A 24264-nucleotide genomic window follows, 5' to 3' on the forward strand; every position below is an offset into this window, starting at 1 on the left:
CAGGGGCTGTGCACACTCCGGGGCAGGAGGGGAGGAGGCAGGCTGTCGGGGAGCTCAGAGTGGACAGGGCACCGCTCTTGTCTTGGGTGTTGGCGTTTGTTTTAGAAACAGGCATGTTATGGCAGGGTCCCTCCAGGGGCTGGCAGGCTGTCTGTGGGTCATCCCTTGATTTTTATAAACAAGTTTTATTGGAACAGCCGCATACATTTGTGTAGTGATGGCTCTGGCCACTTCAGCACTGTGTTGGCACACTAGAGCCTTGGTGGAAGAGACACTTCCTACCCAGCCCTTTGCAGGAGGGGCTGGGTATATCTGATCCGACTGAGCTGTTTTCATCCTTGAGGGAGGCTCACTTGTCTTTCACCTTTAACAGAGGAGCAGAAAGGGTTACAGGACTGGTAAGTTCCCCAAGCAGGGATTTGAATCCAAGAAGCCCACCTCACGCCCAGGAAGTTGCTATTTTTATTCTCTTTTCACTAAATTTTACCTAGTGCTATGTTCAATATCTACTTAAAAATTTGTTGGCAGTTTCTTAAGAGCTCAATACCAGACCTATTCTTAAACTATTTTATGTTAAATGTACACATTTAATGTTTCATAATGGCCGCCCTGCTAGCCCTTTTAAAGTGCACAGCTCAGTTGCATTAAGCACATTGACATTGCTGTGTAACCCTCACCCCATTCACCTCCAGGCCTTCCCAGCATTCTCAGTGGGCAGCGGGGCTTCCGTCAGTGCTCCTGCCTGTCACCTGGGGGGAGTTTCATAGGAAAAGCAACGTTAGCTGCTTGGAGGTGTGGGAAAGAAGGCTTTAACATCCTCCTGGGGTTTCTGTCGTGGTATCTGCACTGCTGGGGACCCTGTACAGCTCTGTCCTCACGCTGGGAGTGGCGATAACTCCAGGGACCGTCCCTGAAAATGACGGGCTTGGGAGGATGAGAAGAAAGCACTAGGCAGTGGACAGTGGCTCTGGGAAGGCCCCTCGGGCAGCACTTAGTTGGCTGTCGGGTTGATCCATGCCTCTCCGTGGCCCGAAATGTCCTTTCCAGAACCTGGGAGCCTCTGCAGGGTCTGCCACGAGTCCAGAGCACCTGATCTGGCTGTGGGGACCCAGAGACGATGCAGGGGCAGCCCCCTTCCCCCGTCCCCACGGCCCAGTCTTGGCTCCAGGGCCACTAAGGAATGAAAAGAGTTCTGTGCACCGGCTAGCGGGCTGTCGCTGTGGCAGGAACGCTCTTGTATGGGCCAGGTAGCTTCTCCTGCTGGACCGGCCCAGACTCTCCAGGGGGTGGGTTGGGGCCCATGGTGGGGTGTCCTGCCTCTGTGCACCCTCTGTGCACACCCGGCAGGGAGCAGCGAGAGCCCTGGAGCCCCTCATCCTGCTCCTCCTATTTTCCCTGGTGGCTCCTATCTACTTGTTCCGACTTGGGTTTTTATTTAATGCAATTGCAGCGCACAGCTTCTGTGGAAGCAACTCTTTTCTTTTTTTTTTTTTTTCCCCCATTTCTTTCTCTAAAAAAAAAAACCCTAGGTGAAACTCACATAACATAAAATTAACCATTTTAAAGTGCACAATTCACTGGTGTTTAGTTAATGTATAATATTGTGCAATCCTTATCTCTCTCTGCGCCAAAACACTTACCACCCAAAAGAAAACTGTATCATCAGTATTTGCTCCTCATTGCCCTGGCAGCCCTGATCTGCATTCAGACTCTGTGAATTTACCTCTCTGAGACACATTTCACGTAAATGGGACCATTTGGTGTATGGCTTTTTGTGCCTGGCTTCTTTTACTTTCTGTTTCACAGGTTCAGCCGTGTGGTAGCGGGTGTCTCGTCCTATTCTTTTTAATGACTGAGTACTATGCCACCGTTTGTCCATTGTCTTCAGCTTTGGGCCTTGTGACCTGTGTTGGAAGCAGTGTGTGTTGTGCTAACACTTTCTCTGTGCCCTGGCTCATTACGCTGTCAGTCCTGCCTTGGTTTGTCAGTCCCTGACTTGGTTTGTTGATTGCCTATTTTCCCAGCAGGGGTGTGGAGGTGCCCTGAGGCAAGGGTCGAGGTTAGGGCCAGTGGAGTGGAGAGAGGCAGCTGGCGCTGGGCAGGGATTCCTGGCCGCCTTTCTGCCCTTCCTGGGGCAGGCCTGACTCTCGGAGTGTCTGTGTCTGTGTCTGTGTCTGTCTGTGTCTGGGATGCTCCCACCGCCCTCTCCCTGCCCGGCTTCAGTTCTCCTCCGTCCCATCCTGTTCCATCCCTTCCCAGAAGCTGCTGTGCCCTGCTCCTGCCCTGTGGCTTCCTGCTGTGTTGTGAGAGCCATCCCGGTCTGGAGAGACTGTGTCCTTGATCACCGTCCCCGCCTCCCCGGAAGATAGAGGGAAGCGCAGGAGGGCGCCCCCCCCCTCAAGCCTTCCTGTCCACGCACTGGCATTGGCGGAGAGTAGCTGCTTAGCAAATACTACATGGAGGGCTGGGGATTTAGCTCAGTGGTTCCACTGCCTGCCTTGTAAGTACAAGGTCCCGAGATCGATCTCTGGTACCTAAAAAAAAAAAAAAAAAAAAGAAGCAGTAGCAGCAAATACTCCGTGGGCCGTGTGGCACCCAGTGTGGCCTCACGTCTGTGGTCACGGCTGCACTTCTCCATCATTTGGCTCTGCTTCCTTTTATGAAATCTGGAGGACGTCCCCACTTTGGGGGGTCGGAGTGGGCGTCGCTCGAAGCAGCGTATGCAGGTGCTGCAGTGCAGGTGAATCACCAGCATGGTCTGTGGCCCAGGCACGAGTGAGCAACACACCCTGAGCTTCAGGGATTTTCTGTTGCAAGTAGAAAACCTGAAAGGTCTCAGTCATAATTTTAAGGTTCAGTACGTGGTGAGATGAAACTACCTTGCATATTTTGGGCTAAATGAAGTGCTTTATTCATTTCACCTGTTTCTGTTTATTTCTTTGTTTATTTTTGTGGAACTTGCACACGGTAGGCAAGTTCTCCACCACCGGCCTACATCCCTAGCCCTTTTGAAAATTTTATTTTGAGAAGGTCTTGCTATGCTGGCCCGGGCTGGCCTCAAACATGTGATCCTCCTGCCTCAGCCTACTGAGTAGCTGGGCACATGGAGGTACCCCACCTTTTTACTTTTTTAATGTGCCTGCTAGGAAGTTTAGAATCCTGTGCAGGGCTTGCATGATGCCCCTGTGGCAGGGCACAGGAGGATGTGAGGACCCTGAGGCGGGGACCTAGCTCTATGGTGCATCACCTGGGCTCTGCCTCCCTCCTGGGCAGTTCAGTGTGTTGTGCTGCGGTCTCCTCCTCTGAACAGGAAGCCAGTCTGGTGACAGACGATGACAAGCCACATTTGTTCCTAGCTGGCCTCCTGGTGTCCTGGGCCCCAGGAAGATGAGATTTACCCATGGCAGCTGCTTGCTTTCTGGGTGGGGGATCCACGGTCCGAAATCTACGTGGAGCCTGGTGGCACACGGTGCCCTGAAGGGTGTACACGGGGAGTCGTGGGGACAGCCCCTGGGACAGCCTGACCCCTGGCTAGGAGCTGTCAGGAGGCCGCACAGTTGCTTCATGCCAGCCAGCAGCCAAGGTGATCCCTTGGTGTTCCCAGCGCTCAGCCCACTCTGCTCAGCGGCTCCCACTGACCCTGCAGCCTTTCCCATCCTCTGTGACATGAGTCACACCAGCACCAAAGTATCTGGAACCCCAGGCTCTGTTACATGTGCCCAGAGTCCAGGAACCCAGGGACCTCAATGGGCACCTTCCAATGTGGGCACGGCTGCTGCTCATTCCCGGCCTGGCACTGCCCCGTGGACGGGCAGACGCGCTGGGCACAGCGATTCTCAGGGCATGGCACAGGCTGCTGTCTTGTTTGGCACAGTCTCTCTGCTCCCCAAGTCTGCTGCTTTCCCAGCCCGTGAGGCAGCTGCAGGTCAAGGCCCCATCCAGGCAGGAGCCAGGAGGGAGCTGAGCCCCTCTGCCTGGCAAGAGGCAGTCCTGGGCCTTGCAGGCTCCTCTTCCTCCTACACAGCTGTCTGCAGGTACCTGGCAGTGTGCTGCCCGCCCAGGGTGGGTGGGAGGTGGGTTGTGCTCCTACAAAAACTGATCCGAGCCCTGGGGAGGCTTGTAATAGTCACGGCTGTGTGTAGGAGTCCCCCAAAGCCTCATGGGGTCATGGGGGGCTTTGTGGAGGTGGCTGGATCTGGAGTGTGATGATGGGATTAAGGGTGTGAGTGCTGCCTGCCCTAAGGGTGGGGAGCCTGGGTAATATATAAAGGACAGGCCCGGGGATGTAGCTCAGTGGTGTCACTCCTGCCCCGAAGCACAAGGTCCTGCTTTTGATCCCCAGCACCAGAAAATCTGCCCCTCGGCTGTGCTGCCCTGCCTTGGAGCCAGCCAACTATGAACTGAAACCTCTGCAAACCATGAGCTGAATAACCCTCTCCTCCCTTCACTTTGGATGTTGGGTATTTTGTCTCAGCAATGAGAAAAGGAACCAAGACAATAATTTTTTGTCATTGTATATTTGCAATACACGCTTGTGGTGTTCATGTTGGGGAACTGCGGAATTGGTCCATGCATATAACGCATCCTGAGCACTTTCGGTCCCCTTACCCCGTTCTCCTAACCCCCCATCCTCATCCCCTATCCAAAAAGCCTGCCTCCTTGTTTTCTAGCATCTCTCCTTTATTTTACTCATTTATTTATAGCTTAGGTTTCTTATATAAGAGAAATCATGTGCTGTGTAACTTTCTGTGTCTGACTTACTTCATTTAGCATTACGGTCTCAAGTTCCATCCATTTTCCTGCAAATGACATGATTTCATTCTTATTTATTGCAAAATAATACTCCATTATGTATAAATATGACATTCTCTTTATCCATTCATCTGCTGATGGGCAAAGAGGCTGTTTCCATAGCTTAATTACTGTGAATTGTGATGCTGTAAGCATGGTGTGTTAGTTACTTTTCTCTCACTGCTGAGACAAAATACCCGACACCCACAGTTAGAGGGGAAGGGGTTCATTCGGCTTATAGTCCCTAGAAGTTTTGGTCTGTAATCAGCTGGCTCCAAGGCAGGGATGGAGAACAGATGATCACAGAGGAGGAACAACATGGCTTGTAAAGGGTAGCAAAGGTAACAGGAGGGCTTAACAGCATCTTTCTGCCTCTTTATCTTGTTTAAACTCCCGGCATTAGGACCGTACCAAACTAATCACTCACGTGTAGTGGTTTAGTAATCACACACCCTTAACCCTGGATCGCACATTCAAGATTCAACTGCTTCTGAAAAAGAAAGCTCACCTCATCCGCATGAGGCTTTGGGGGACATCGAAACACGGACCATGACACATGGTAAGCACTTTCACTGTAGTAGGATGTCTTTAACTCCTCCAGGGGTACACCTGGGCGCGTGTAGTGGGGTCAAATGGAATGTCTATGTTTAGTGTTTTTGAGAAATCTCCATACTGATTCACATTGTGGTTGTACTAGTTTGCATTCTTACCAACAATGTGAGAACCCTCTGCGTTCTTACCAGCATTTGTTTCTCTTTGTGTTTTTAATGGTAGCCATTCTAACTGGGGAAAAATCATAAACGCACCACCAGCATCACGCTGAGTGGGGAAAAACTGACAACATTTCCTCTAAAATCAGGAGTGAGAGCAGGGCGTCCACTCTTAGCACTTCTGTTCAGTTAGAACTTGAAACTTCAGGCAAGAGAAAGAAATACAGAGGGCTTGAGTAGGAAATCAACTTAGCTGTATTTGTAGATAATATGATTCTTCACATAGACAAATTCAGCAAAGTGAAAATCAATTGCTTTCCTATATATCAATAGTGAACTCACTGAGAAATCTGGAAAACAGTTTCATTCACAATAGCTTCAACACACACATACACACACACAAAGAGCACAGCACAGCACAAAAACAATAGAACTCACCTAGGAATCAAACTAAACAAATAGATGAGAGACATCTATAATAAAAACTACAGAACTCTAAGATAAACATTGATATTAGAAGGTGGAGAGACATCCCCCCGTTTTTTTAGGTAAGGACACTTTTATTTATTTATGTTTTTTTAATAATAAATTTGAGTTTATTGGTAGATTTTAGATATACATAATGATTTTTGTCCTTGGACCAGTAGAATTTATATTGTCAAATGACCATGTTACCAAAAACCATTGATAAGTTTAATGTAATCCCTATTAAAATACCAAAAGCGTTCTTTACTAGCCCCCCACCCCCATCCTAAAATTTTCTTGGAACCAGAAGGGACCCGAAATAGCCAAAGCAGTACTGAGCAGAATTCTAGATGTCAAGCTATACTGCAGAGCCGCAGTAACAAAACAGCGTGGTTCCGGCACGTAAATAGGCACGTGGACCCGTGGGGAAGAACAGAAAACACAGAAGCAGCCTCACGCACTGTCAGATTTTTGGCAAAGGGACCCAAAACGTACGGTGGAGAGAAGATAACCTCTTTAACAAATACACTGGGAAAACTGGGTGTCTCATGCAGAAGATTGAATCATGTGCTAAACTAAAATCAAAATGGATGGATGACCTAGTTATCAAACAGAAGCATTGAAACTGCTTGAAGACAACATAGGGGAGATGTTGAAGGCCGCAGGCACAGGCTTTCCTGGACCGAAAACTGCAGCAAGTGTAAAAAATGAAACCAAGAATCAACAAATGAGGTTGCATTAAATTAAAAAGCTTCTGCACAGCGAAGGAAACAGTCAACAGAGTGAACACAGTGGGAAAGAAATTGCCAGCGTACCTAGAATATATGAAGAACCAAACCCCTTCCCCAGACAGAAAGTGGACAAACGGGCTGAATAGACTCTTCTCAGAAGTGCAGATGGCCAGTAGGTAAGCACGTGAACAGAGATTCCTTATCCTCAGGTAGTTGGGGAACTCGGTTGGACACCAGCGGCTCAGACTGCACCCGACCCAGGGGGGAGAGTCTGAGGGCAGCAGCAGCCCACCCGCTCCAGCCACCACGAACCTGAACCTTCTTGTTGCGGGGGACAGAGGCGAGTCTGGGGTAGTGGCGGGGTTCAGATGGCTGTGTCTCCCGAGGGCACTGACTGCTCATGGCAAGAGGGTGGTGAACAGGACCGGAGATCACATGCAGAGCACCAGGACCATCGCTGGTGGCATTGTGTCACATTAGGGAATTTTCTTAAATGAATAGATGTTCACAGCAGCTGGTCACGGACACCTAACTATGTGAGGTGACAGGTATGTTAATGGACTACACCGCAATAACTATTTTGCTATCTCTATCTCCCTCAACGTTATGTTGTCAGCCTCAAATGTATGCAATAAAATGTATGTATTTATTTATTTTAAAAATTTATTTAAAAAAAGAGTGTAACCCTCTTGGCCTGGTTTCAGGTCCTTTTGGCTTCTCCCAGCTCATTTTCCCTCTCCTGTCAGTGAGCTGTGCCCCTTTCTGAACTCCGCCCTCCCTCTGACCCTGCCTGCCTGGATGCCACTGTACCCTCCCTGGGTCCCCAGGAGAAGCTGCCGGTTAGCCTGTCAGTGCGGAGTGAATGAATAAAATCAGAGGGCCAGATTCAGAAGGGAACAGCCTTTGGGCAAGGGCGAGCACCCCTGGTCTGTGATCCTGCCAGCGTGGGCACAGCCCACTGCTGCTGCTGTCCTGCCATCCAGCTGCTCTGGAGTGGTGTACAGATCGTGGCTTTTAGTCTCAGGATCTCCCAGTGTCAGTGCGAGGAGAGGCTTCAGCAGGAGCCTAGGTTGCTGCACGGCACCTGTAGTCCCCTCTAGTGACAGCCAGCAGGCTTCAGAACCATGGTGCCCTGTCCAGCACACCAGGGCGTGGTGTCGGCCCAGGGGACGCTTGGGAAGCCTCTGTGAACCTGTTTACCTCCCCTCCGTGGATGGGGATTTCTTTCACAGCGTAGCTTGGTTTTAGTTTATGGCAGCAGGAAATGTTAGGAAGCTGTTTTTCCAGACTCCAATGGTGTTGTGTGTTCATGGTGGCCATTCTTACTAAGTTGGCCTTATTTCCCCATTGCCCAGCTGACCCTGAGAATGCACTGTGGAAGAAAGGCCTCTCTGGATGCTGGCAGGGCTCCCTGGCCTGGAGGGGCAGCTGGGGGAGTGAGCTTGTTAGGCCGGGGGTAATTGGATTTCTGTAGCCGGGCTTGGAGCCTCCCAGGCTCAGGGCTCACAGCGCTTCCTTTTGGCAGCCGCTGGGTGCCTTTGGAAAGGGGTGTGGTGCTCCCACGCGCCCTGACCTGTTCCAGCCGCTGGGCACATGGGTGCTTTACTGACAGGATACGTCCCTTCTCGAAGGGTGAGACGAGTTCATGCAGCCTGTGTGTGACAGGCCCTAGATCTTTCTAGAGTTGGCCAAAAATGAATGGAAGATGCTTCGGACTGATGATACCAGTGGCCTTAGCCAAGTGTGTGTGGTGACGCACGCCTGTGATCCCAGCACTTTGGGGCCTCACAGTTCCCACCCCCTGGCTTGTCCTTTCCCCTCACTTTGGTTACGAATAGAGGAGGCTGTGTCGGTAAATTTAAGACATAAGTGGTGAGGCTTGGAGTTGTGTTATGTCCTGTGTTTAGGCTGAGCAGTCTGGAAGGCCTCTTACCTGATCACTGCTGCAGGGCAGGAAACCCTGTGCTCAGAGCCTTTAAAATTTTTCTTTATTTTTATTTTTTGATACAGGGTCTCTCCCTGTAGCCTCAGCCTGGCCTTTAAACTCTTGGCAGTCCTCCCGGCTCAGCATTCTGGGTGCTGGGTTTACAGGTGTGCACCACCATGCCCTTATCATAGCTTCTTAACACCCGTGCCAGGCATCTGTGCCAGTATTTGAAAGTCCCTGCCCAGTAGACTGTTTTGGATCTGACCTTCCTGTCCCACTTTGCTCTGAAGCATTGAGCTGTTACCACAAAGGGGATCCCCAAAACACAATGGCCTGTTCCACCTCCTTGTGGAGAAGTCGAATTGTGGACCTCAGATCCTCCAACCCTGGAAGCAGGTAATGGATATTTTTGTAGATGGTGTCCTTTGATGATTAAGTGAATAAATAATTTGCTCCCATTTACTGGAAACTGCAAGGGGGAAAAAATCATGATAGGTTTGAAAAATGACTCATTTAAAAAACAAAATTGTCAGGCACTTTTGCTATCTAAATTAAAAGAAAAAGCTCTTTGGAGTCCTTGCCCTGACTTCTCTGCCAAATACAGTGTTTGGCTCATTTAATGCAAAAGCAGTAAAAGAGGAATAAAGGCAGTAAATGATGTGAGACATATAGAAACTAAAAAGTAAGGTGGCAGGCCTAAGTCCAGCTGTGTTGGTAACGAAATTAGAAGGCGTCACGAAGCCTAGTGAAAGGATAGCTGTTGTCAGACTGGATGCAGTGTATTATCCGACTGTGCGCTGTATTTGTCAGGTGCTATCACAAAAGGCATGAGCAGGTTCAGTGTCTGGGGGAGCCTCTTTCTAACAGATAAAGGTTTAATCACTGTGACCCCATGTGTTAGGAGATGTGAGCTGCCCCTCTGGGGTCTTTGAAGTCTTTTTTATCCCCAGTACTGGGAGATGAACCCAAAGCCTTACACTGAGCTACACCTCACCCTTTATTTTATTTATTTTGAGACAGGGTCTCACTAAGTCAGTAAGTTGCCCACACTGGATTTGAAGTTGTGATCTGCCTGTCTTAGCCTCCCAGAATACTGAGATTACAGGCATGTATCACCACACCTAACCAGGGTCTCTTATAAGGACACTAATGCCATTTGCCAGGGGAGAGTCTCATGTTTCACTTCCCAAAGACTCTGCCTTCTAATGCCATCCCTTTGATGCTTAGGTTTAAACCTGAATTCTGGGGTGACATCAACATTCAGACCATAGCAGTGCCTCAGGTTACGTACCTTAGATTCAATGGCACACTTGGATGGAAAAAGATATATCATGCAAATAGCCATTAAAAATCTAGATACTGATATTAGACAAAGTAGACTTTAAAACAAAAATTGTTACATGGTATAAAGAACAATATTTTATAAAAGGGTCAACCCATCAGGAATTTATAACCACTGTAAATATTTGCACCCAGTGACAGAGCACCAATGTGTAGGAAGCAAGATCCAAGAGAAATGGAGGGAGGAAGGGCTAATTGAGCTATCCTAGCTGGAGACTTCAGTGCCTGACTCTCAGCAATGGGCAGACAGCGGGCAAGCAGCAAACTCCAGCAGCACTGTCGGCCCACCGTACTTAGCTCCCCATCCACGAAATAGATGTTTCTAAAAAAAGCATTTTAACCAATGTCTTAGTTACTTTTCTTGTTGCTGGGACAAAATACCTGACACCTATCAGTTAAAGCAGGAAAGGTTTATTTTACCTCACAGTTTGTAGAGATTTTAGTCCATAGTTGGCTGGCTCCAAGGCAGGGTGTCATGGCAGGGGGACCTGGCAAAGGAGAAACAGTCCATAGTAGGCAGAAGGCAGCAGAACAGCAGCAGCAGCAGCAGAAGAGGGAAGGGGAGGAGAAGAGCAGCAAAGCAAGCCTCCCTTTCCCATTTATCCCATCCAGGCTATAAGCCTTTTGGGTGGTACCACCCACACCTCGGGTGAGGCTTCCCATTATCCACACCCAGAACTGTGCTAACTAAACCACTCAGTGGACTAATTTAGTTATACCCTTAATCCATGCACACACCTTTAATCCTTAGATTCAGCCACTTCTGAAAAGTCCCACGTATGACCACAGGAGGCTTTGGGGAGACATCTAGACAGAAGTCATAACAACCAATGTACAAAACGGGAGTGGTGGTTCATTACTACATTATCTTATGTTTTTAAACTTATGATCCATGTTATAAAATGTCAGCTCTTTATCTTTAATAATGCTGTTTTTATTTTAAGTCCATTTTGCTATAATGAGCTTTCAAATGGAAAATCGGGGTGTGTGTGTGTGCTGTAGTGGACACAGCTGTGGCATCAGTATCAGTGGCCTCGGTGGTCATAGAGGTACCAATGCAGCGACATCCCACACAGCACTACTGTAGCTGGGAATGCCTGGGTGCCTGTCGATGGAGATCCCTCACCCAATGCCAAGTGTGCATTTGCACCCTGGGTCTTGCTCTGGGGCCTGCAGAGGGCTGGCGCTCAGGGTGTAGCTCATGTGCATAGGAATGACATTTTTTCTTAGTTTAAAATTGTTACACCTAGATATTTTAAAAAAGCAGGAGGCTCCCTCGCTTAGCCCCCTGAGCATCCTGAAGGAGCCCCAGGGCCCCACTGTGGATCAGGTGAAAGGCAGGCTCGGCACCTGAGCGCTGAACTTCCCTGGGCCTGTGTGTCCCTGTGTCGGCATCTGCCTGTCACTGTTGCGCCGGGCTCTTCGTCCCAGCCTGAGTGCCCTCATGTCTCTAAAGCGGGGACCAGAAGAGCTGGAGCCTGCAGGAATCTGCGGCTGAGCTGAACTGAGCGATAGAGAGGGTCTCTGAACAGGCTGTGAGCATCTGTGCTTTCCAGAGCGCCTGGGTCCTGCCTGCGCCTCCTCTCCAGTGGCTCTGGAGTTACAGGGAGAGCTGGCAGGAGCAGCAGTTGAACTGAGACACAGTGCTGTCTCTCTGGAGTTTAGGCCCGGTTCTGTGTCACCCACTGTTCAAAGGACAGCCCCCAGCACGAAGCACAGACTTTCCTTGTCACCTTGTGTGTGGCCTAGAGATGTGATGCTTCTGCCTGTGCCGGCTGCCCTAATCACCTCGGGCTGCTGCACCATGGCCTGGGGGAGGGGTTAGCAACAGATTCATTTCTTGTGGTGCTGGAGGCTGAAGTCTGAGATCAAGGTGCAGCAAGTTTCATTCCCAGTGAGGGCTCTCTTCCTGGTTTGCAGGGCCACCTTGCTTTCCCCTCCTGTGATGGAACACAGTGGAAGCAAGCTGCCTCATGGGTCTTCTTCTAAGGTCACTGTCCTCATCAGGAGGGCCTCACCCTCTCCAAGACTTCCTCCTAAATCCCTGACCCAAGGGTCTCCACAGAGCAGTGGTGGAGTAAGTCTTAGCACTGACCCAAATGCTACAGCACTGTCTCCTTAACATCCTGTCTGTGCACCTGTGCCCTCTCCCTCTAGAGGTGGCTCAGCCCCTCTCCTTGGGCACTGTCCTCTCCTCCCCTCCCAGGCCAAGGCAGGGACCTCGTACACCTCCCTGTCACAGCCCAGGTCACACTATGTGGCTCTCGCTTCTTAGTCTTTGTGCCCTGTGTGGGATTCAGGCTTGAGTCCCATGTGCTTAGCACAGGCCCCGGATGCTGCAGAGTGGATGGATGGGTGGGTCAGTGAATGAATGAATGATTAAGGCTCGTATTCCTCTGCTCTCCCTGCCCAAGTGCCACTCCTGTGTTTGCAGGTCTGGATTGTACTATTGCCAGAGCCCACTTCTGATGTCCCCTCCTCCACCATGCTGGTCCCCTCAGCTCCCAGGTGCCACTCAGCCTTGTCTTCTCAGTGCTGGGGGAGCCATCAGGACACCCAGGCCTGGCTAGTGTGATGAGGCGTCTGTACACCTGTTAGGTCCCCTCCCCGCCCCTCCCTCCTACTGAGCTACAGTGAGTCACCTGGCTGAGCACCTGCCCCTGCAATGAGTGTTGCCCACCCCACTGGTCCTTTCTCTCCCTGCCTGTCCCAGCACCCCTCTGTCTTTCAGGGCCTGGTTTCTCGAGAGAAGCCAGCATGCCTCACCAGCTTTTGCATGCACACAGCAGGCTGTTGGTGGGTGGCCATCCAGCTGTGTCCCGGCACATCAAGCCATGTCAGGAGGCTGGAGCAGAAAGGATGTGGGAACCACAGAAAGGAGTTCTCTTTGCTCAGAAGTCACCAGCTGCTTCGGCTCGTTCTTGCTGGTGTGGTTATTTGTCAGTCTCATGACTCATTTCAGCAGACGTGGGGCAGAAATCAACGGGTGGTTGGGGCCTTTTCTGGAAGTTCTTAAAAGACCTTTGAACTTGAATAAAGGGGGTTTCCTAAATGATGCAGGGAGTTTGCCAAGGGCCAGCAAGTAGCAATTGAAAAAGCAAAGGCTTTGTATTCGGGTAAAAACTCGAGAAAGTTGCTGACCTCAGCTCTACAATGGTTTCTTCCTATAAATGAGGGAGTCCATAGGTGCTTCTCTAGGAGCTCAGCAGCACCAAACTCACATGTGTGAAGCAGTTAAGTCACTTTCCTCATCGCTGGAACAACACCACAATTTAAAGGAGGTGTGGTTTATTTAGCTCACTGTTTCTGAAGTCTCTTGCATGGTCTGCCAACTCCAAGGCAGGAAGGGCATGGAAAGAGCTGGCAGAGGAGAGCTGCTCACATCATGGTGCGCAGGAAGCAGAGAGAAGGGAGGCGCTGGGGAGGGAGATGACCCCTTCCAGGCCATGGCTACAGGAGCTGCCTGTTCAGATGAGGTCCCACCAAACAGCAAATCACCTCTAAACCCCCATAATCCAACCACCGTGCCAAAATTCCCATCTGTGAATGCTTGAGGGTTTGGGGAGACATTTAGATGTAAACCAAAACAGCCCCGAGGTCTCTCACCACCTAGGTAAGGCAGCTGTCAGGCCCTGGTGTGCTGGCTGGCTGGAGCTCCTTGCCTTATAAATGAAACCACTCTGGCCTCTGATGGAACAGTTTCTGAGCTGCCCCTGGAAGCTCTATCCTCAGGTTCTGGTGTGATACCCAGCACCTGGGAGCCACAGAGTAGAGCAAGTGAAAACCCAGATACTAAGGCCAGCCTGCCTGGCTGTCACCCCCACTGCCCCTTGGTGATTGTGTCATGTTGCTGAGGTATTCTTCCCTTCCTCCTGGGATGGGCCACTTCTTAGTGTGGACATACCCAGGCTGTAGGCTGCAAAATACAGGTCATTTGTAAACTTTAGAATAGTTCTGGGCACACATGAGAGCCACATAGTGGTGACTGTTGTCATCATTACTTGGTGGATGTTTGTTGAGTCATATCTGAGGAGAGAATGGTGCAGGTACAGTCATGGGGCTTAATTCTTGTAGTACACGTCTTGCCCATCCCTACCTCAAAGAGACTCTCCTGTTCAGCTCCTGTTAAGATTTTACAGTGAAAAGCTAAACAAAGAAAAACAAAAAAAAGAAAACCCCACTTGCACAGAATATCCTAAAGGAAACTTCTCTGTGTTTTTTTGAATCTCAATAAACAGCACTCACTCCTATATTTCATGAGGATTTTATGTGGGCTCTGAATATGTTATATATAGCAATTTTTTCTGAAATTGTTGAGTTTTGGGGGAGGGAATTAAGGTAGGTGGTTTTGTGATGATACTGGAAGGGCTTCATCAATTGGAATATTTTAAGTACCATTTTGTGGAGGGAAGGCATTGTAGAGGTTCCCTTCCTGGAGCAGCTTCACATGGACTGCTGAGAGAGAGAGAGAGAGAGAGAGGTTTATAAAGCATCTTCTGTCCCCTTCTCCTCAGCATATATGCTAGTTTTATTTTTTCCTGGGAGCACACTGTATCCATTTTGTAACCTGGTCCTTGTAGGTGTAGCAATCTGTCACTTGCTAGCTTTGGAGCACTTTCTCTATCCCAGAGAAGCAACTGATAACAATGAATGACCAGGAGTGTCCTAGGCAAGCACTGGCGGTGGTGGAGAGACAGCTGTGACAGCCCCGTGACAGGGAAAGGACTCGACCAAGTACAAGGGGCTATGAGGAAGGTGAGAGACCTGCTTTCGGGTGGGGTGAGGTCTGGATGGAAGTGACTAGAGAATATGACAGGATGCGCTGGATCCAGGTCTCTCCATTAAAAGAGATAGAAAACATTAAAGGTTCATTTTTAAAATATCCACGAGAGGGCATGGGTAATTATTTCAAGGTCAGGGCTTGAAGTTCTCTACTCAGGGTATAGGGCAAGAACAAAAGGCAATAAAGTGGGCGTGGCAGTAGGGTTTGCGGCAGGCTGTAAAGGAAAAGGCTAGGTTGACTTTATTATTTTTTATTTTTTATTTATTTTTTGGTACCAGGGTTCGAAGTTGGGCCCTTCCACTTGCAAGGCAGGCGGCAGAACCACTGAGCTAAATCCCTGGCCCAGGGATAGGTTGATTTTAAAGCCGGATCGGAAGTGAAACCTAGTAGACCGGAAGTGAAGCCCGGTGTACCGGAAACGGAAGTGGCTGACGAGGTGTTAGAATTCATCTTCTCAGTTTTCGCTTAGGGCCCGGGAAGGAGAGCCGTGGGCAGAGGGACCGCCTGGTGCATGTGCAGCGCTTCCATGCAGGATGGAACCCAGGTAGTAGTGAAGAGGGTAGTTTTGATTAGGTAGTGGCATTGGACGTGTGCAGAGGCTTCTCTAATATCCAGGGAATGTAGCCATTGTTAGTCTGACCGTTACCACTGTCAGCGCATGTGAGGGGGCTGCTGTGTCTCAGAGCCTGCAGTGGATACCTTCATTCATGTGCAGCACTGTTGGGACTCAGATGACACAACTTGAAGAAGGACACACAGCTGGGACCTCACTCTAGGTCTGACATATGTCCCTTTTTTCTACATTCTGCTACTCTCTGGAGAGGCCCAGGTGCAGGAGCCTTGACTGTCAGAAAGCTTCTGGGAGTAGGTGGCTTATAGGCTTTACCAGGCCAGGTATGTATAGGATCCAGGGTAGAAGAGCACAGAATTGGAGTTAAGAGGCTGGGTTCAGATTCTGCCTCTATGTGTGCTTCTCCTGCCTTCGTTTGAGTGTCTCATCCCATCTGTACATGGGAAAGTTTGCCGAATATTTTTCCATTTGGCGTGGTTGACATCTCTCTACCAATACCTTCTCCCACCTCAAGGTCCTTTGTGGTTTCAGATGCCAGTGAGTGTCCAGGCAGGGTAACTACATGACAGCAAGGTAACAAGCACCAGCCCTTTCTGGCCATGCAAGCTGACAGTGCCGCTTTGGTTTTGCCCACAGAGGCAACACCTCAAAGGAAGTCATGCTGCCTGGCAGAGTCGTCCTTAAATGCTATGTTCGGTGGAAGTTTCCATGAATTATCCCTATTGTGAGCCTTAGTTTCTCTATTGGTAAACACAGAGATGATATCCTCCAGCCCTTAATTTTTTGACCCATTGCCCCATCCTGAGTGAGTCAGGGTGATGTAGCACAGTACCGCTTCCCCTTTCTGCGGAAGAGCATCTCCATGGTAGAAATGATAAGGGGAGATAAGGAGCTTGGTAAACAGATTAAAATGTACAATATAGCTTTAATGTGTGCTTTAGGATTTCTTCCTTGTCTGTATTCAGTTGAGTTGTAAGACCTGTTTGGTTTTACCTCCCCAAATATTCATATCTTGAATTTACCCCAGCTTCTTAGCTTTCTACCCGACAAAGGCACAGCCTCTGCGCTGTCTCTCTGCCTCCAGGAAACCCTTTCCAGGTAGCCCTCCACCTTGATCCTGAAGCCCTGCTCTGAAATGCGTGGCTTTCTGACAGTTTAGGTCCCAAGGTTCCTTTCTGTGCTTAAGGTCAAGTTCAAGCCTGTCAGTGACTTACAGTCCTTTCTTCTCATTAGGTGTCTGACTCCAGAGCACATGCAGTAGTTTTCAATAAATGGAAATAATGCCAGCTACTTTCAGCCTAAAGTACAGAGAGAGGCACTCTTCAGTGAAATGAATTCAGTTAGGGATGTGCAGGGGTTTGCAGTCTGAAATAGGTGTGCTAGGATAGGTCAGGCATGTCTGGGGAGCTTGAGGCAAGGAGAAACTTCCATTTTATTTACCTTTTTTTTTTTTTTTTTTTTTTTAAATGGAGAAACTCTTAAGAGCAAAAAGGAGAAGTATAGGGATTTTTTTTGGCAGGCAGTTTTGAAGCAAGAGTTCATTGGTTTCAGGGCTTATCATAGTGATGTACGTATTGATTATTGCACAGCTAGATTTAGTTTGGACCACCTGTCACTGGAAAGATGCCCTCATAGAAGTAGCCTTTACTGCAAAGGTGTGGTTTTGATTGAGTGTGTGTGTGTGTGTGTGTGTGTGTGTGTGTGTGTGATCTTGTTTTAGGCAAATACATGTGGGATTTTCCCATTGTGACTTCTTGATTGCATTTTATTGGAGTTTGACATAAGTGACTCCATTTTGGTTCTGAGAGCCTTTGCGCTTACCCTTGTATGTACACTGAGCAGTGCGCCTCATCTGGGAGGGATTTTAGTTATAGTTCTAGATACACTGTCAGAATTATCTCTGTCACACAGATGAGGGAACTCAGGTTCAGAGAGGACAAAGGCCTTGATAGGTCAAGATGACCATTCAGTAAATACACATTTCACCTTTTACCCTTCTTCCAAGGGAGACCTCAGGCATCTCTTTAATTGAAAAGAAGATTCTGAGCCCTGAATCTTAAAAGTCTTTTTCAAATGCAGAGAGCCAAGGACTGGTAGGCATGCTGCGAGTGTGGACGTGCAGGGCATGTTCTGGGGCAGCATCCTTCTGCCTGGGCACAGCTGAGTTGGTGGGAGAGCCCTGGGGCAGCTGTGCTGGGTGAGTCCTCAGTTGAGGTTAGGCCCCTTTGATCACCTGCACATAGTATATTGGCTGTGAATGGGTTGCCAGGGAACTATCACTCAGAATCTGCTAAATTCTAGTTGTGATTGACACTGTGAACACTTAAGCTGTGCGCAGAATTAATGAAAATACTGCAAAAGGGAAAGAAGGGCTTCCATCTGTGTTCCTGCTGTACTCCGGCACTTCCATTTTAGTGCTCTTCAGACTTTGTCCAGAGGCAGCAAGTGCGCAGAAATGGTTGATGTTGATAAATATTTTCGTTTTTCATGCGGTCCACATTTTGGACTTCATTTATTTGGGCCCAATTGCTATCACACAGGAGCTTTTTGACTCTGAGTGAGTTCCTCAGTCTGTCTGAGGCTCTGTGGCCTCGGCAGTCCCTGGAGAACACCACCTACTTGCTGCCTCTGGCCTTGGTTGCTTGGCAGGGTAGGAGAATGTGGAGAGGATGGTGGTATGGGGGGAGATGGAGGTCACACAGGGAGTTTGGATTTTACCTTCAGGCAGTAGGGGAGCCAAGGGTAGTTTGTGACTATGTTCTACTGCCAGTATGAGGGGACACTGGGTCAGAAGTCTGCATGGCTCAGAGTGGCCAGGGTCGGGGGCAGATAAGGCAACATGGCAGAGGGGAGAGGGGAGGAAGTGGCCAGGTACACAACAGATTGGGGGCAGGGAAGGAGCTGGTCCTTGACACAGGCGGGCTTCCTGGGAGCTGGGGCTCATGGCCTAGTTAAGAGGTGCTAAGAGACAAGGGGAGGGGCTTGAGGTGTGGTGAACTAAGAGCACGTTCAGCTGCTCCCAGGGTTTTAGAGAAGAGCTGGTGGCTTTGCAGATGAGGAAACGGAGGCCCATGGCAGCTCTGTGACCCCCCCCACAGTGATCTCAAGTTGAGAGGTGTGAGCCCAGTTTCCTAGATCATCTGCACTATCGCGCGTGCAAAGAGGTGCTAAGAGACAAGGGGAGGGGCTTGAGGTGTGGTGAACTAAGAGCACGTTCAGCTGCTCCCAGGGTTTTAGAGAAGAGCTGGTGGCTTTGCAGATGAGGAAACGGAGGCCCATGGCAGCTCTGTGAACCCCCCCACAGTGATCTCAAGTTGAGAGGTGTGAGCCCAGTTTCCTAGATCATCTGCACTATCGCCTGCTCCGGTCCAGCTGCCAGGGACAGAGGGAACAGCTGCCTTGAGGTCCGAGCGTGCACGGCTTCTGATTCCTTCAACATGGCGCCAAAGATCAGTCCTGGCATTGGCTGAGGGGCCTTAGTCCTTTGTCACTGCTCCTAGGACCCCTTTCAGCCATCTTGCCCTATTATGTATCAAAGAACATTCTTTACCTGATGATGTGGCCGTTCTTGTTCCTCATTAAGTTGCCCATTTCTGCGTAGTTATGTTGGGGAAGTTGGCGGTTCAGAGCACTTCCGGCACACCTGCAATCCTATGAGCGATTGCTCTTGAGTAAGTGCCCTGAGGCTCGGATCAAGGACAGTAGTCATTGTGTTTATAGGGACATTGTAAAAACATCAGTGACAAAATTTCTGATTTTGAAAATTGTGCAGTTGTCCTTCGGTATTCACTGAGGATTTGTTCTAGAATCCTCTCAGAAACCAAGCCTAAGGATGCTTATGTCCCTTGTCCCTTATGGAAAATGGTGTCACCTTTGCATTATCTGCACTCATTGGCTAGTGTGCTTGAAATCATCTCTAGAAGATTTATTGTACCTGATACAGTGTCTGTGCCACTGGCAGTTGTTACACTGTCTCATTCAGGGAGGAACAGCAAGGAAAAGGTCTACATGTGCTCAGTACAGATGCAGTTTTTGAAATGTTTTTAATGGCTGGTTGGTCGAATTCATGGGTGTGGAACCCACAGACACAGAGGGCTGACTATTTTGTGATTTTTATAACGGTCTTGGTCTTGGAAGATCAAAGTCACAGCACGTAGGCTAAGATGTCCTGGCATCTGCAACTTTCAAATAATTCATAAAAATAGATATATCTGTTGAGCAGTGTGTCTTTATGGTAGATAAAGCAGATGTGGGGTCGTGCAAATAGTTGATGAATCCAGATTAAGGTATCAGGGCATTTATTGTACTATTCTTGGAACTTTTCTGTAGGTCTGAAAACTTTGCAAAATAAAGTTTTCAAGTGTGTTGCTAGTGGCAGAGGCATCTTGAGGTGTCAGTTGCTGTGTCTCCCATCCATTCTGTGACCTCTGTCCCTCTAGGTCTCTGTCACCTTGAGGTGGAGGGAATGGATCACCCCCAGTTGCACCCTGGGCATCTTGGTGGAGGGGCAGTTTTGAAATAAAGGCAGAAGATTTTGATGAAATTATTCCACCCCCTATAGAGGCTCATTATGTTTTTAGATTGTGTTTTGACCAGTTTTCCTTCAAATTTTCATTGTCTTTTCTTCCTTTACAGTTTCCTTAAGGCTTTAAAGCCTCTTAAAATCACTGAAGTGGTGTTTGTTATTGTAACTATTCAAATAGAGGAGAGAATAAGGATCTTGTTTCTGTCCCTGCCAGTAGCCAGTGGTCCCTGACCTAACCTCCTGAGGCAGCCATTTCCTTCTTGGGAACTCAGGCCAAATGCCCATGCAGGCCTCCTGGGGCCTGAAGGCTGCATTTCTTCTTTGAGGTATTTGTCCTTTGTTAACTGCTTAGCTCCCAGGAAGACTCTGGAGGTACGCACTTCCTCCAGGCATCCCCGAGCTCTGAGCATCAGCCTCAGTTCAGCTCAGTTGTCTTGTTTCCGAGCCGCCTCTTCTCCTCTCTCAGGTGACACTTGGCACCACTGTTCCATGTCATCATCTGTGGTGGAGCTGGGAGCTGAGGAGATGGCAGTTTGTGGTGCAGAGGGCAGGGTCGTATCCTGGGAGAGGCAGCCACCTGCACAGAGCCTCGCAGACTAGAGCAGCTTGCTGGCCCAAGTACTTCTAGCCCCAGGGCCTTGGGCACTTGGGGAGCCATGGTCACTGCCATCCTGGAGTTCCCATGCCCTGCCTAGTTATGTCCTAGCACTAGGCCCGATGGGATGGCCATGAGCTACCTAGGATGGCCCAGGGCGGGTCCTCTCCTTCCTAGGGTCTGGAACAGGTCTAGCTAGCCACAGCTCTTGCGGCTGACAGGAAGGAGCACAGGCCAGGGCTGGAGCAGCGCAGGATTTAAATGTGGCCCTGGCCTGGTCACCCTCTGTGCACAACCCTTCCTCCTTCCTCCCAGGAGACACAGTTTCCTGCAGCTGGGACTTGTTAATGCAATCTGCACATCATCTGATTGGTGCCAGGGGACCAGGTCACTGCCCCTTGGGGAAACCGAAAGTTCAGCAGGATGTGAAGTTGCTGAAGGGCTGGCTTCTCGGTCAATGCACCCGGCCAGCATCCTTTGCCCTGGGCAGCTCTCCTGCCAAGTCAGATGGGAGGGGTGTGGGCTGGTCTGGTCGTGGGCCTAGAGATCAGCGGCATTGGACTATAATGTTTCAGAAGCATTCACATAAAGGAAAAGAGTGGGCTGGGAACTCCTGCATGGAGGTGTGGGATGGGTCCAAGGAGGAGTGAGCAGTGTCACTTGCTGGGGTAAACATCACTACTAGTTGCTGCTTATTAATGGTGAGCATCAGTAATGCGTGGCTGTCATTGCATTAGAAATGAGCATGCACCCACTTCATCGAGGCAGGCACTGAGTGGTGCAGTACATTTGTGAAGGCAGGGCGTGTGGGCTCTTTCAGTCAGGAGTCACACGAGAAGACAGCTTGCCTCAGCGCACTGTTGGATTATGTGCGTTTTGGGGTCGAATCACCAACATTTAAGGCCTGTGAAGATTCTGTGTGCCCACATCCATCTCAGTTTTACTGTGTGCTTCTGGCTTTTCCTATAGAACAAGTAGTGAAGGGAGTCATTATTGCTTCCACTGAGTGGGCTCCATATCCTTCTCTTACCCTAGGTGGCCTAGGCTGGTGTCCTCTGATGGCTGGACTTGTATCCCCACTGGCAGTGGAGGTGGCTGTGGTAAGGGTGGTAGTAGTGGTTGATGGTGGTAAGGCAGGTGGTAGTGAAGGTGGAGACGGCAGGGTGATGATGGTAGTGGTGATTTTCATGTGGTAAGTGGTGGTGTTGGTGATAAGGAGTTTGAACCAATTACAGCATGTGTCACACAGGTGTTTTCACAGTACTGTACTGTATCAGTCTGTTACCTCCTCCCAAGAACCTTTGAGGTAGACACCGTCACTTGGTCATTTTCCGGGTGACACCCCTACAGCACAAGGCCTCACAGTGCATACAGACTTGGGGTTCAGACCTCCCCAGGGTGGCTGCAGAGCCTGTACTAAACTAGGGTGACCCGAAATGATCCCTGGGCCATGTCTTAGTCACTTCTTCGTTGCTGAGACATAATATCTGACTTGCACAATTTAAAGGAAGAGAAGTTTATTTTGGGTCACTGTTTTCAGAGGATTTAGCTCCTAGTTGACTGGCTCCAACGCGGGAAAGCATAGTGGAAGGGTCTGGTGGAGAAGAGCTGCTCATAGCATGGTGACCAGGAAGCAGAGAGAGAAGGGAGGAGCTGAGAGGAAGGTGAACCCTGCCAGGCCAAGCCCCCTCTGACCTGACTTTTCTGACCAGACTTCGCCTCTTAATAGGAAGTCAGTGCTGACTGCCCCCAAGATCCAGTCACCTTCAAAAGTCTCACTTCTGAACACATGAGAATTTGGGGGACACTTTAGACCTCAGACACAACAGTTCATCTGTATCATGTCACCTGGTTGCTGAATAGGAGCACCCTGTTATGGCTTGTATCCAGATGACCCCCCAAAGCCTCACACACTTACAGGTGGGGTTTTTGGGAGTAGCTGGGTCATGATTGTGATATTGGATTATGGGTGTGGTAACTGGATTAGTCCACTGATTGGTTTGGAGTAGTTATGGATGGCAGAACTACTGAAGAAGGAAGCCTCACTCTGGGTGTGGGTGGCACAATCAATAGGCTTGTAGCCTAGGTAGACTGTACAGGGAAAGAAGGAAAGCAGGCTTGCTGTTTCCTGTATCCTGCCTACCCTGCCATGGACTGTTTCTCCTCTTTGATATCCCTTGCCCGTGCAACCCTACCTTGGGGCCAGCTGATATGGACTGAAACTTCTGCAAACCGTGAGCTTTAGCTTGTGGATGTTGATTGAGCACTTTGACCTGGCAATGAAAAAGTAATAAAGACGTGCCTGTTCACTGGGGAGGGGCCAGCATAGGCAGAATTGCAGTGTTCTCTAGGAGGTTGTTGCACAGGGTCACAGTCTGAGAACTGCTTCTCTAAACCTCTGAAGTTCCTGCCTGAGAGGTTTCCGGGCAACTTTGGGCCTGGCTTGTGTGATTCTGGCTTTGCCCCTCAGTGGGGACTGTGACAGGCCTAGCATCCCATTTGGACAGGACTTGGGCCTTGCTAGGCAAAGTGTAGGTGGGTAGGTGGGAGGGCAGGTGTTGCTCTTGTGCATGTCACTGTATCACCTGGGGTTCTTGTTAGAATTTGATGCTTCTTGTGTGCAGCTAGTGCTGGAACCGCTGCTCCAGAGTGGTTTCTTCTGCCTCTGTTGCCTGTGAAAACCACCTGAGCAGTAAGGACATGGCTCTGGCCCCACCAGAGTGGGCAGTGAGGTGGACCAGGTCTGATTCCAGTGCCCCAAGGTAAGTGACACTCCCTAACCCCTGTGACTCACTGCAGCTGTGAGACACAACCTTGGGGACCAGCTTCAGGCTCACAGCCTCCCCTTCCCACTGGTGGGGCAGAAGCACCCTGCAGCCAGAGGGATCCAAAGGGCAACACATTCTGTCATTCTTTTGCTGGGTGTGTGACCTCCAGAGATGTAAGCTCTCTTGAGCCCTTTCTTTCTCTGTGAAGTGGGGAATAAACTACAGTCAGTGGTCATTTAATGACAAGGATGTGTTCTGAGAAATGCATCATTAGGTGAGTTTTTATCTCTCATAAAGTCTGAGCTGGCCACGGTGTCACCAGGAGCTATAATCTCATGGGACCACTGTCTAGCGTGGGCTGTCATTGACTAGAGTGCTGTTCACTGGTATGTGACTATGTGTGTTCTCCAGGGACCCAGGAGGAACACCACCTGTAAGTGCTTTCCAGGGCGGCACTGTAGAGCCCTCCAAGGTCCATAGTTGAGTCTGGGTGGTCAGATGTGGCAGCTCTCCAGTGGTGTGGTGGAGTTGTCAGGGCCTGAGCCGCCTCTGATGGCTCCTGTAGCTGGAGGCTGAGGAGGACTTGGAGACTTCTGGCTTGGGGCTGGCAAGGCCTTCTGGGATGGGGAGACAGTGGAAGTCCAAACATGCAGGGGATGGGGAGCCCTGGGGGAGTTAGGCTTGTGTGGGCCAGCGGGAGTCACACGAGTCTGAAACTCAGGACCTAGGTGCCTGTTGACCTGGGTCAGTAACCGCCCATCCTATGAGGAGACACTGTTGGTGTCAGTCCCTTTGATCCAGGGCCTGGCAGAATGTCACCTGCCTTACTGAAGGCCTGCTGTTTGTGTGTCTCTGTCTCTGATGCTGTGGCCCTGCCTCTGACTGCTGCCGCCCCTCCCGCCCCTCCCTAGGCTGTGTCACTGAGGCCATGGTTTGTGTCTCCACTTGCCAGGTCACAGCTGACCTTGGCAAGCCCAGGGCTGGGACAGAGCTTCCGTGGGCCTCGGAGCTTAGATTTGGTTCATTTGCCTGATGGTTAAAAGTCAGCTTGAAGATA

At 49.8% G+C, this 24264-nt stretch overlaps 1 protein-coding gene across 1 annotated transcript in view; it reads left to right on the forward strand.

Annotated features, from left to right (window-relative positions):
- The first annotated feature begins 15277 nt into the window (after window positions 1–15277).
- The window catches only part of Jakmip1 (janus kinase and microtubule interacting protein 1), a 93361-nt gene continuing 84374 nt past the window's right edge, over window positions 15278–24264 (forward strand). Inside the window, exon 1 of the mRNA XM_033758774.1 lies at window positions 15278–15292. The gene's annotated coding sequence lies outside the window, so the exon portion shown is untranslated. The remainder of the gene's footprint in view (window positions 15293–24264) is intronic.

This window comes from Fukomys damarensis, unplaced genomic scaffold, assembly GCF_012274545.1.
Source record: "Fukomys damarensis isolate Sample0158 unplaced genomic scaffold, DMR_v1.0_HiC HiC_scaffold_35, whole genome shotgun sequence".
Lineage (NCBI taxonomy): Eukaryota > Metazoa > Chordata > Mammalia > Rodentia > Bathyergidae > Fukomys > Fukomys damarensis.